At 35.4% G+C, this 11,487-nt stretch overlaps 2 long non-coding RNA genes across 2 annotated transcripts; both read left to right on the top strand.

Moving 5' to 3' along the window:
- Window positions 1-375: 375 nt before the first annotated feature.
- LOC140232976 (uncharacterized) lies at window positions 376-2,827 on the top strand. The gene is made up of 3 exons (XR_011901516.1): window positions 376-447; window positions 1,925-1,993; window positions 2,746-2,827. It is a non-coding gene; the product is annotated as an uncharacterized lncRNA (long non-coding RNA).
- A 2,918-nt stretch (window positions 2,828-5,745) lies between these two features.
- On the top strand, window positions 5,746-8,406 carry LOC140232966 (uncharacterized). Its single transcript, XR_011901514.1, has 3 exons — window positions 5,746-5,811; window positions 7,711-7,776; window positions 8,268-8,406. It is a non-coding gene; the product is annotated as an uncharacterized lncRNA (long non-coding RNA).
- Window positions 8,407-11,487: the final 3,081 nt, after the last annotated feature.

Raw genomic sequence — 11,487 nt, 5'->3', positions numbered from 1 at the left:
GCTACCCTGGATAAATAAGACCTTATTATTATCATCATTATCATCACTACAATGTTATCTTGAAGTATACATGAAACTATACATTTTAAGTGCGTGTGTGTGCGTGTGAATAATAATATGAGCGTGCGGGCGCGAGTGTGTGTGTTCGTGGATGAATTTTTACATAGTAACTTGTCCCTGTATTATAGCCGTCCTAACTTTTAACGTTGGTCTTATAGTATACAAGTCTACTCGTTCTCTTACAATCATCATCCAACTTATATGCAATTGCGCCCGACAATTGCGACTTCAATGAAGCGTCAAAATACCATTATGCACTTATCATCCCCCTGTAGCAGTTCTTGAACCGTTTTTTTTTTTCTGTTAACAACCCAGGAACAGTTTGTGACGAAACGGAGAGCGGGCGCAGACAACCCAACAGACGGTTATAGTAACAGCGGTGACAGAGTAAGAACCAAGTCGTTATTTTCTCTACTTTGACGATACAAATTGTGTACTAGACATTGATGTATACCTTGAAATTTAAAGCTATGATTTGCGTTATATTCTACATGTACATGGAGGTGAATGCATGAATAACAAATCATTTTATATCTGGGTATAGTACAAAGTTAAGAAGTATGTTAAAATTACGAAAGAGAAAATAAGTAGCTTTCAATCTTATCCTGTTCTATGCTCCAAAAGGGTGCAATCCGTTCTGAACGCATAAAGAGGGTGGTGTTGAATAGGAAGTCATGAAATGTTTTCTCTTTTTTTCTTTTTTGAGAGAATGAGACAACCTTGAGTATTCTTATAAATTCAGACCTTCTTAGTTTGTTTTTTCAACTTGCAAGTAGACATGGAGGAAAATGATGTATAAAAGTCCTTTAACTCAAATCATGCTAGAAACCAAGAATAACTATTGTGTGTGTGCGCGCGCGTCTTCTTCTTCTTCTTCTGATTATGTCTGCCTCCTTCAATAGGCTGAAAATTCTTGCAGACTGTGTATGTATATGTGCGTGTCTGCGTTTGTGAGTTTGTGAGAAAGACTTGGGGGTTTAAAGGTGTAACAGTGGTGAACCCTATGCCTTAAGACATTAAATTATTATTTTTACGTTAATCCGATTAGATTAAATCCGAAGTCCCCAACGTCATTTCCGGGCGTCATGTAGAGATTAGTGGCCTTTTAACATGATTACATAACATGCAATGACGGTTACTCCCCTATATAGTGGAAACTCGATATAAAGAGATATGATATAACAAAATACCTGATATAACAAACTAATTTCTCCGGTCCCAATGAATTTATTTCATTTTTTCTGTATTCTTTATTGACTACTGATATAACAAAATATCTGATACAAAGAGCATAATTGTCTTGGTCCCAAGGATCTCGTCATACCGAGTTTCCACTCCTGTAGGCTTTTTTTTAACAAGCGCTTTAACAAGCGCATTTCATTATGTTGACACCTATTCACCAGACTATTTCACTGTCCCAAAATCTCGTTTGATGTGGAATTGAAGTCTGTTGAAAGACGGTTTTGATTTCATGAACGTTTGACACGTCATTTATCATCAAATTAACGCCATGGTACTTGTATCCAAAATCTTCGACTTATCTTGTTGCATGGCCGTTTACCATGATTATTTTACTAGATGCCATATGACGGCAACTCCTGACTGTTATTGAGGAAGCATAAAATGTAATGTCTTATTCTCTCTTTCTTTAGTTTAATATATTTTTTTCGTCAAAAATAAATTGCATTCACAGCAAAGAATAAAAAAATCAAGTGAACTACAGAATCACATAATAAAGGGGAAAAAAGACGCTGCATAACAAAATCAATACAAAATGTCTTATTTTCGTGGAGGAGGCGTCTACGTCTACATCAATGCAATTCAAGTAAACAAACTCCATTTCCATTTTCCTTTATCCGACTAGTTAGTAGAAAATGGTGGAGCTGCAGGATATCCAGAGGCTGCCAACGAAGAGAAACGAGCAAAAGACAATGTAAGATTTGATTCCTTCTTTCTTTTAGTTTTATCCCCTTTTATAAACGTCTACCTTTATTTCATAATTATGTCTTGTTCATTTCATAGGTTCGTATTATGTTGTGTCAACCCCCTATTGAATAGTGCAGTGGAAATTCAGTATAAAGAGATCCTTGGGACCAAGACTATTTGTTGTTCTTTATATCAGATATTTTATTTTATCAGTAGTCAATAAATAATCCAAAACAAAGGAAATGATTACATTAAGACCGGAGAAATTAGATTGTTATATGAGATATTTTGTTACATCAGATCTTTTACTAGTTTCAACTATACAATGACAAGCTTACGATGGTCATGATGTGTATAATTCATTCATTATCATAGTAATGCCATGGTACTTGTATCCGAAATCTTCGACTTAACTTTTTGCATGGCCGTTTACCATGATTATTTTACTAGATGCTATAATGACGGCCACTCCTGAATAGTTATTGAGGAAGCTTAAAACATAATGTCTTATTCTCTCTTTCTTTAGTTTATATATATATTATATATATATATATTTTTTTTTGGGGGGGGGGAATGAATTGCATTTACAGCAAAGAATAAAAAATCAAGTGAATAACAGAATCACATGATAAAGGAAAAAATGACGCTGCATATACAAAATGAATACAAAATGTCTTCTTCTCGTGGAGGAGGCGTATACATCAATGCAATTCAAGTAAACAAACTCCATTTCAACTTCCCTTTATCTGACTATATCAGATGGTAGGAAATGGTAGAGTTATAGGATATCCAGAGGCTGCCAACGAAGAGAAACGAGCAAAAGACCGCAATGTAAGATCTGATTCCTTCTTTCCTTCAGGTTTTATCCCCTTTCATAAACGTCTACCTTTATTTCATATGTCTTGTTCATTTCGCATTATTATGTTTACGTTTCAGTCAGTTACCTATTGAATAGTACAGTGGAAACTCAGTATAAAGAGATCCTTGGGACCAAGACAATTTGTTGTTCTTTATAACAGATATTAGTAGTCAATAAACAATACAAAACAAACGAAATGAATACATTAAGACCGGAGAACTTTGTTACATCAGATCTCTTTATATCGAGTTTCAACTGTACTAGGACAAGCTCGTCTGAAGACGTGTATATTCATTTATCATCAAAGTAACGCCATGATACTTGTATCCAAAATCTTCGACTTATCTTGTTGCATGGCCGTTTACCATGATTATTTTACTAGATGCTATTGAGGAAGCGTAAAACATATAATTATAATATTATTAGTCTTATTCTCTCTTTTCTTTAGTTTAGTATTTTTTGTAGAAAATAAATTGTATTTACAGCTAAGAATAAAAAAAAAATCAAGTGAATTACAGAATCACATAATAAAGCAGAAAAAAGGACAATGCATAACAAAATGAATACAAAATGTCTTATTCTCATGGACGTCTACATCAATGCAATTCAAGTAAACAAACTCCATTTCAATTTTCCTTTATCCGACTAGTTAGTAGGAAGTGGTGTAGCTATGGGATATCCGGAGGCTGCCAACGAAGAGAAACGAGCAAAAGGCAATGTAAGATCTGATTCCTTCTCTCTTTATAGTTTTATCCACTTTTATAAACGTCTATCTTTATGTCATAATATGTCTTGTTCATTTGGTATGTTTATGTAAGTGTCAATCCCCTATTGAGTAGTACAGTGGAAATTCAGTATAAAGAGATCCTTTGGACCAAGACAATTTATTGTTCTTTATATCAGATATTTTGTTGTATCAGTAGTCAATAAATATTCCAAAACAAAGGAAATGATTACACGAAGACCGGAAAATTAGTATGTTATGTATTTTGTTACACTATCGAGTTTCAACTGTAATATAAGGCAAGCTCGTATGAAGTGTATTTTCATTTATTATCATAGTATCGCCATGGTACTTTTTGCATGGCAGTTTACCATGGTTATTATACTAGATGCTATGATGATGGCAACTCTGATAGGCCCTACATCGTTATTGAGGAAGTGTATGAAATAATGTATTATTCTTTTTATATACTTTAGTATTTTTCGGTCAAAAATAAATGGCATATACATCAAAGAATGAAAAAAATCTAATGAATTGCAGAATAACACAATAAAGGGAAAAAAGACGCAGCATAGCAAAATGAATACCTAATGTCTTATTCTCCTGGAGGAGGCGTATACGTCTACATCAATGCAATTAAAACAATTTCCCTTTATCCATGTTAGGCAAAATATGGTATAGCTATGGGATATCCAGAGGCTGCCAACGAAGAGAAACGAGCAAAAGACAATGTAAGATTTGATTCCTTCTATCCTTCAGCTTTATACCCTTTTATAAACGTCTGCCTTTATTTCATGTGTCTTGTTCATTTCGCATTATTATGTTTACGTTTCAGTCAGTTACCTATTGAATAGTACAGTGGAAACTCAGTATAAAGAGATCCTTGGGACCAAGACAATTTGTTGTTCTTTATAACAGATATCAGTAGTCAATAAACAATACAAAACTAACGAAATGAATACATTAAGACCGGAGAACTTTGTTACATCAGATCTCTTTATATCGAGTTTCAACTGTACTAGGACAAGCTCGTCTGAAGACGTGTATATTCATTTATCATCAAAGTAACGCCATGATACTTGTATCCAAAATCTTCGACTTATCTTGTTGCATGGCCGTTTACCATGATTATTTTACTAGATGCTATTGAGGAAGCGTAAAACATATAATTATAATATTATTAGTCTAATTCTCTCTTTTCTTTAGTTTAGTATTTTTTGTAGAAAATAAATTGTATTTACAGCTAAAGAATAAAAAAATCAAGTGAATTACAGAATCACATAATAAAGCAGAAAAAAGGACACTGCATAACAAAATGAATACAAAATGTCTTATTCTCATGGACGTCTACATCAATGCAATTCAAGTAAACAAACTCCATTTCAATTTTCCTTTATCCGACTAGTTAGTAGGAAGTGGTGTAGCTATGGGATATCCGGAGGCTGCCAACGAAGAGAAACGAGCAAAAGGCAATGTAAGATCTGATTCCTTCTCTCTTTATAGTTTTATCCACTTTTATAAACGTCTATCTTTATGTCATAACATTTCTTGTTCATTTGGTATGTTTATGTAAGTGTCAATTCCCTATTGAGTAGTACAGTGGAAATTCAGTATAAAGAGATCCTTTGGACCAAGACAATTTATTGTTCTTTATATCAGATATTTTGTTGTATCAGTAGTCAATGAATAATCCAAAACAAAGGAAATGATACACGAAGACCGGAGAAATTAGTATGTTATGTATTTTGTTACACTATCGAGTTTCAACTGTAATATAAGGCAAGCTCGTATGAAGTATATTTTCATTTATTATCATCGTATCGCCATGGTACTTGTATCCAAAATTTTCGACCTATCTTTTTGCATGGCAGTTTACCATGGTTATTATACTATAGATGCTATAATGACGGCAACTCCGATAGGCCCTACATCGTTATTGAGGAAGTGTATAAAATAATGTATTATTCTTTTTATATATTTTAGTATTTTTCGGTCAAAAATAAATGGCATATACATCAAAGAATGAAAAAAAAAAAACTAATGAATTGCAGAATAACATAATAAAGGGGAAAAAGACGCAGCATAGCAAAATGAATACCTAATGTCTTATTCTCCTGGATTAGGCGTATACGTCTACATCAATGCAATTAAAATAATTTCCCTTTATCCATGTTAGGCAAAATATGGTTTAGCTATGGGATATCCAGAGGCTGCCAACGAAGAGAAACGAGCAAAAGACAATGTAAGATTTGATTCCTTCTATCCTTTAGCTTTATCCCCTTTTATAAACGTCTACCTTTATGTCATATGTCTTGTTCATTTCATAGGTTCGTGTTGTGTCAATCATCTATTGAACAGTACAGTGGAAACCCAGTATAAAGAGATCATTGGGACCGAGACAATTTTTTCTTTATATCTGTATTTTGTTATATGAGCAGTCAATAAACAATACAAAACAAAGTAAAATGAATATACCGGAGAAATTAGTTTGTTAGTTTGTTATATTAGGTATTCTGTTGCATCAGATCTCTTTATATCGAGTTTCAACTATACTATGACAAGCTCGCCATGAAGTGTATATTCATTCATTCTCATCGTAACGCCCATGGTTCTTGTATCCGAAATCTTCGCCGTAATATACTTTTCGCATGGCTGTTTACTATGGTTTTTAATATTAAGGACGGCAACTCCAGTATAGTTATTGTGGAAGGGGAAATAATATCATGTCTTATTCTTGTGAGGAGTGGAGAGCTGCGTTTATACATCAATACAATTCAAATAAACAGATTAATGAACAACGCTTTCTGCAATGGCCACAATGAATTATCATTTTTACCTCACTCGAAAAACTGGAGACCGGACATCTTGGAGAACTTACTATTCTAGTCTACTGTTTTCTTCTTTTTGTTTAACAAATGTGTTTCGTTATGTCACCAGCACTATTACTCATTAGACTATTTCGCTATACCCACACCAACCTCACTGATATGCAATTTACGTCTGTTGTAAGACGGTCTTGATTCGATGCATGTTTGCAACTTTGTCAAGAAAACCTCAGTACCTTCATTGCAGAAAAAAACTACATTATTCCCGCGTTATAAAAAAAAAAAAAAGTCATGTTTCAAAATTTTTCTTGTCTTGTCTTTTTTTTTCTTCTATACACAGCAGCGCCAAAGGGAAAAAAAAAGCAGACGGATTAAATAAACTAATCCTTTCTGCGAAAGCAAATTTTAAGAACTTCAACCTATGTTACATCATCGACATTTCAAAACCTCATTAAACTCGTCATGTCTGTCAGTCAGGGCACTTCTGTCACAAAATTTAATCATACACTGCAGGTGACATTGTCAGCTCATTAGCTATCGTCATAATCTCATTTTATGTATGCAAATGCATGTACAAATTATATTGGCATAATCAATATCTTTTTATAATAATGAAATGTATGACATTGAATTCGCAGACTTATTGTGCATGACAATGCAACACAATGTCATATGCATCATTGATTCCCTGTGCAAAATTCTATAGTGGAAGGCACGACCCTGCACTGTATGTATATGACGCTTCACGTAGTGGTGTATAATTCAACCAATGACAAAATTGATATCATAATTGTTTTACATAGTACGGCAGCCTCTAGTATGTTCTTTATACACTTTTAATTAGCTGCATGAAATCTATTTCACATAATTATATAATAACGCTTGTGCGTGGATGTGTGTTTGTGTATACTTTCAGCAGATGCCTGGCCATAACAATTATGTGGATGCAGGGATCGCGTTATCTTTTCCGTTCTTTACAAATTATTTTTGTCCTACTGAAAATATGAATCGTCGGAGCCTTCTTCTCAAGCGGTAACAGCATATCACACACACACACACATACACACACACACACACACACACACAAACACACACATATATATATATATATATATATATATATATATATATATATATATATATATATATATATATATATATATATATATATATATATATATATATATATGATTTTTTTAAACCGAAACTTTGCGGTTTCCCCAAACTTCATTATTATGTTCTATTCACTGAATCCACTGTTGTTTATTAAATATGAGCTAAATTCTATTTCAACTCTTTTCTCTTGAACCCGCCAGACTGGAGATGGAGCAGTCTATGGGTATCCAGAGGGTGCCAGAGAAGCGAAACGAGTAGACGAGGATGTAAGATACAGATACAGTAATCTTTTTCTCTCTCGATCATTTTACCCAAATCTTAATTTATTTCATCTCATATTATGGTGTATACATAAACAGGTTCGACGCTAACATAGATGAGAATAAATTAAAAAGGTATATATAGGGCCTACATAATTATATATATATGTGTACACACACACACACACACACACACACACATATATATATATATATATATATATATATATATATATATATACAAACATACATTTTATTCATTGCGGGTACATTTTCCTCCGGTGGGACGTTCGGACCACTGAAATGTTTGAATATGAAATCCTGATGCCCCGACATCAATATTTTGTTATTGAAAGTAATGAAAATTACTGACGTATCGGCTTTTGTGGCGGGATTATGTTGTGTATGTGCGTGTGTGTTGTGTTAAGTCATCATTTATTTTTGTCAGTTCTTCTTTATCTATTTATTCATGATTATCATTTTTTCTTGTCCAACAGGCATACTATGAGGAGTGGATTTTTGACTGAGAGGAATTGACATCGGACACGCTGCACTTTGTATTTATTTTGTGCTACATGGGAAAGCAGCATCCAGCACGAATACAATACATTTTTTGCATCAGTCACTTTGTTACTTCATTATTTTAATCGTTGATATAATGCAGTCCGCAATATAAATGACAGACCTCTATCCCTAGCTATTGAGAAGTGGCATAATATGCATCTATTTGATTTGTGTGTCTGGTTATTAAAAAACGGTCGAAATTTGTATATATTCATGAAAAATTTGCATTCTTTGTTCTGTTGATATCGTTTATTCCGCTCTGCATTGTACACATACATCAATAGGTGTTCAGAGTTTTTGTGGCGAATTCAGTCTCATATTATTCACTTCATCATAGCAGAGCAGTGTAGGAAAATTAATGCTCTGTTTATACTGGCATCCACAGGATATACTATTGTGACGGAAGAACGTCAAGAAAAGAACGATGATGGTCTAAAGCTGTAAATAAGTAATATTTGAGCATATACGCAAGCCTATTTGATATATTTCTCGTATCATCCAAAGTAGACTGTCTGTTCACTGAATTTTCATGCAAACAAACAAAACAAAAAACGTTATTCAAATTCGAAATACAGTCCGACTTCTCCCATCCGGACCTGTCGGGACCGGCGCTCATCCGGATAAGGGATTTGGCCGGATATAGGAGCCTCACTGTTTAATACACACAGCTGCCTACCCAGTGGTAGCTATACAGTACATGCACATGTATTAGTTTTGCTTGAACATGTCACGTCCTCCCCACCTGGTCTGCCTTCAGATTTTTCTGATAATTTGTTCAATTAACGATTGCCCGCACAGTGCCCTGATTTACTGCAGATTTTTCCGTCAATGTTCTTGCTGCGATTTGGGGGTAGTAAATGTCTTATTTGGATGACATTTTGATGTACGTTGGAAATGATATTAAGTAATTCATGTGAGTTTGTGCAGGAATCTTTATCTGAGTTTAGAATCCCCCTTTCCCCTGTAATCATTAGATTGAAAAAAAAAAAAGTCATGGCGAAATCCCGTCCGGATAAACGGAGGCCGGGTAGGAGAGGTCGGACTCTACAGCTGTACTCCGCACGTAATTTGAGTAAGATACTCTCTGCGATGGTGAAGCAAAACAAACAACCTCCCCCACATCTCTTTTCCCTCTTTGAGGAGACGGGATGCTTCATGTGCCTTAAAAAGGTTATCTTTGTACGAACCTAAAACAAATGTCATTCTGTGACTTGCGATACCAAATTCTTATCATAGTATGCAAACCACGAGAGTTTTGTATTTATCTCTGCATACATGTTACATGTACAGTAGTTTTTATCATTTTTTTTTTTCTTCTGGAGGGCGAGGTAACCGGGTGCCATTGAGTAGCAGTGTGCATGCGATGCTTTGAAAACATGCTCGGAAATTATGCTCTATGTCTTAAAAGAAACTATCTATACTGCATATTTTGACAGATGTTATGTGCCGTTTGGCACGGGCAAAATGTGCAAGGTATATAGCAGCGTGTGATTTGTTACGTAGCCTCGCTTGGGAGGAAAAATACGTGAAACGTGTAATGAACATTGAAAACTATCATGGTCGGTAAATACCGACGAACATGCATTTCTTTACGGTCGTTTTAATCAATAAATTCTATCCTTGCGTTGTTATCACTGAAATCGGCGTATTAACGGGCATTTACTTCTCTATGTTGTTGGTTTTCATCTCATGATATACTCAATTGTATAAACGCAGCGACGAAAATCAATTTTTTTTTCCCCCGTAGAGAACTTCTCTACAGGACAAACCCCCCCCCCAAAAAAAAAAAAAAACAAAACAAAACAAAACTAAACGAAACCCAAAACAAAATTTGATATACGTCGCTGCGTTTATAGTTAAATGAAAATATCATATGATGAATTCATTTCATTATACATTTGTACCTGTACGCTACTACTGTATAGTATACGAGTTAAAGTGACGGATCACAGGGTGAAATTTTGTTCTGACCGAGACGTTTGACAGGTGTTATAATATTGTTTCATTGGATGCATCAGTCACTCATGACCTACGACCACCTACCTCCAGCTTACCTCCCGGATGCAGCTCCCAAACAGGGGTCTGATGGTCAGAGTCCGGGTCAGACATTGCACATACACATTGCACACAAACCATCTATACTGCAAAAACATCGGTGTTAGATTTCAGTGGCGGATCCAGGCGGGGGCGCCCGCCCCCCCCCCCCCCCCCTCTATTTTTTTTTTGTAAAAAAAAAAAAGAGAGAGGTAAATAAAAAATGGGGGTGGGGCGGTGCGCCCCCTCCCTCTTTAATTTGTAAAGGCGCTCCTCTTTGAGAAATTCTTGGATCCGCCCCTGGATTTTACACCATGGGTGTTACATCTAATACCGATCATTGTCAATAGAGGACCACACCGAACACGAAAAAGTGAATACTTTTCAGCTGTAACTCATATCAATTTCAGTACACATGTAGGGCCTATACTGTGTCATCTGATGTGTGGTTTTGAGTTATTAAAGATTGAGCGTGTGTCATTTTTTTGTCATCTGTTGAAGTACATCTGGGCCCCATTCCATAAAAATGTTGGTATCATAGCAACTCTTGCTGGAATGACAATCGTCATGGTAACGACGAGTAATCCATATTATTAATTCATCCTTATTAATTGGCTGTTGCTATGGGAAGTTGCTATTCCAACAAGAGTTGCAATCAGTGGCGGATCCAGGTACATGTATTCCGTAAAGGGGAAGGACGCTATTTTCCATGGGGGAAAAAAAATGGGGGGGGGGGGGGGGGGCGCCCGGTGCCGCCCCCCTCCCCCCCCCCCCCCCCCCGCTACTGGCTTTCCTCACATCTTTTATGAAATGGAGACTGTATTAGCTTTTAACGTTTTGCGAGATACAGGTTGTATCCAGAAACCACTCTATGAGATGTCAACGAGCAAGCAATTCTAAGGAGTATCAAAAGTTTATTTGATGAAAATCGGTTTTGGAATGGCTGAGATATCTGAAAACAAGGTGAAACAAAGAGATCTTAATAAAAAGGCGTGGCCTGTCGCCTTTTATTATATCACTTTTTTGATATCTCAGCCATCTGAAAACCAATTTTCATCAAATAAACGTTGAATCCTTCTTAAAATTACATGCTCTTTCATATTTCATAAGAGGTTTCTC

This window comes from Diadema setosum, chromosome 9 (assembly GCF_964275005.1).
Source record: "Diadema setosum chromosome 9, eeDiaSeto1, whole genome shotgun sequence".
NCBI classification, from domain to species: domain Eukaryota; kingdom Metazoa; phylum Echinodermata; class Echinoidea; order Diadematoida; family Diadematidae; genus Diadema; species Diadema setosum.
Note: the sequence above shows the minus strand (reverse complement) of the source record. Positions and strands in the feature narration are given on the sequence as shown.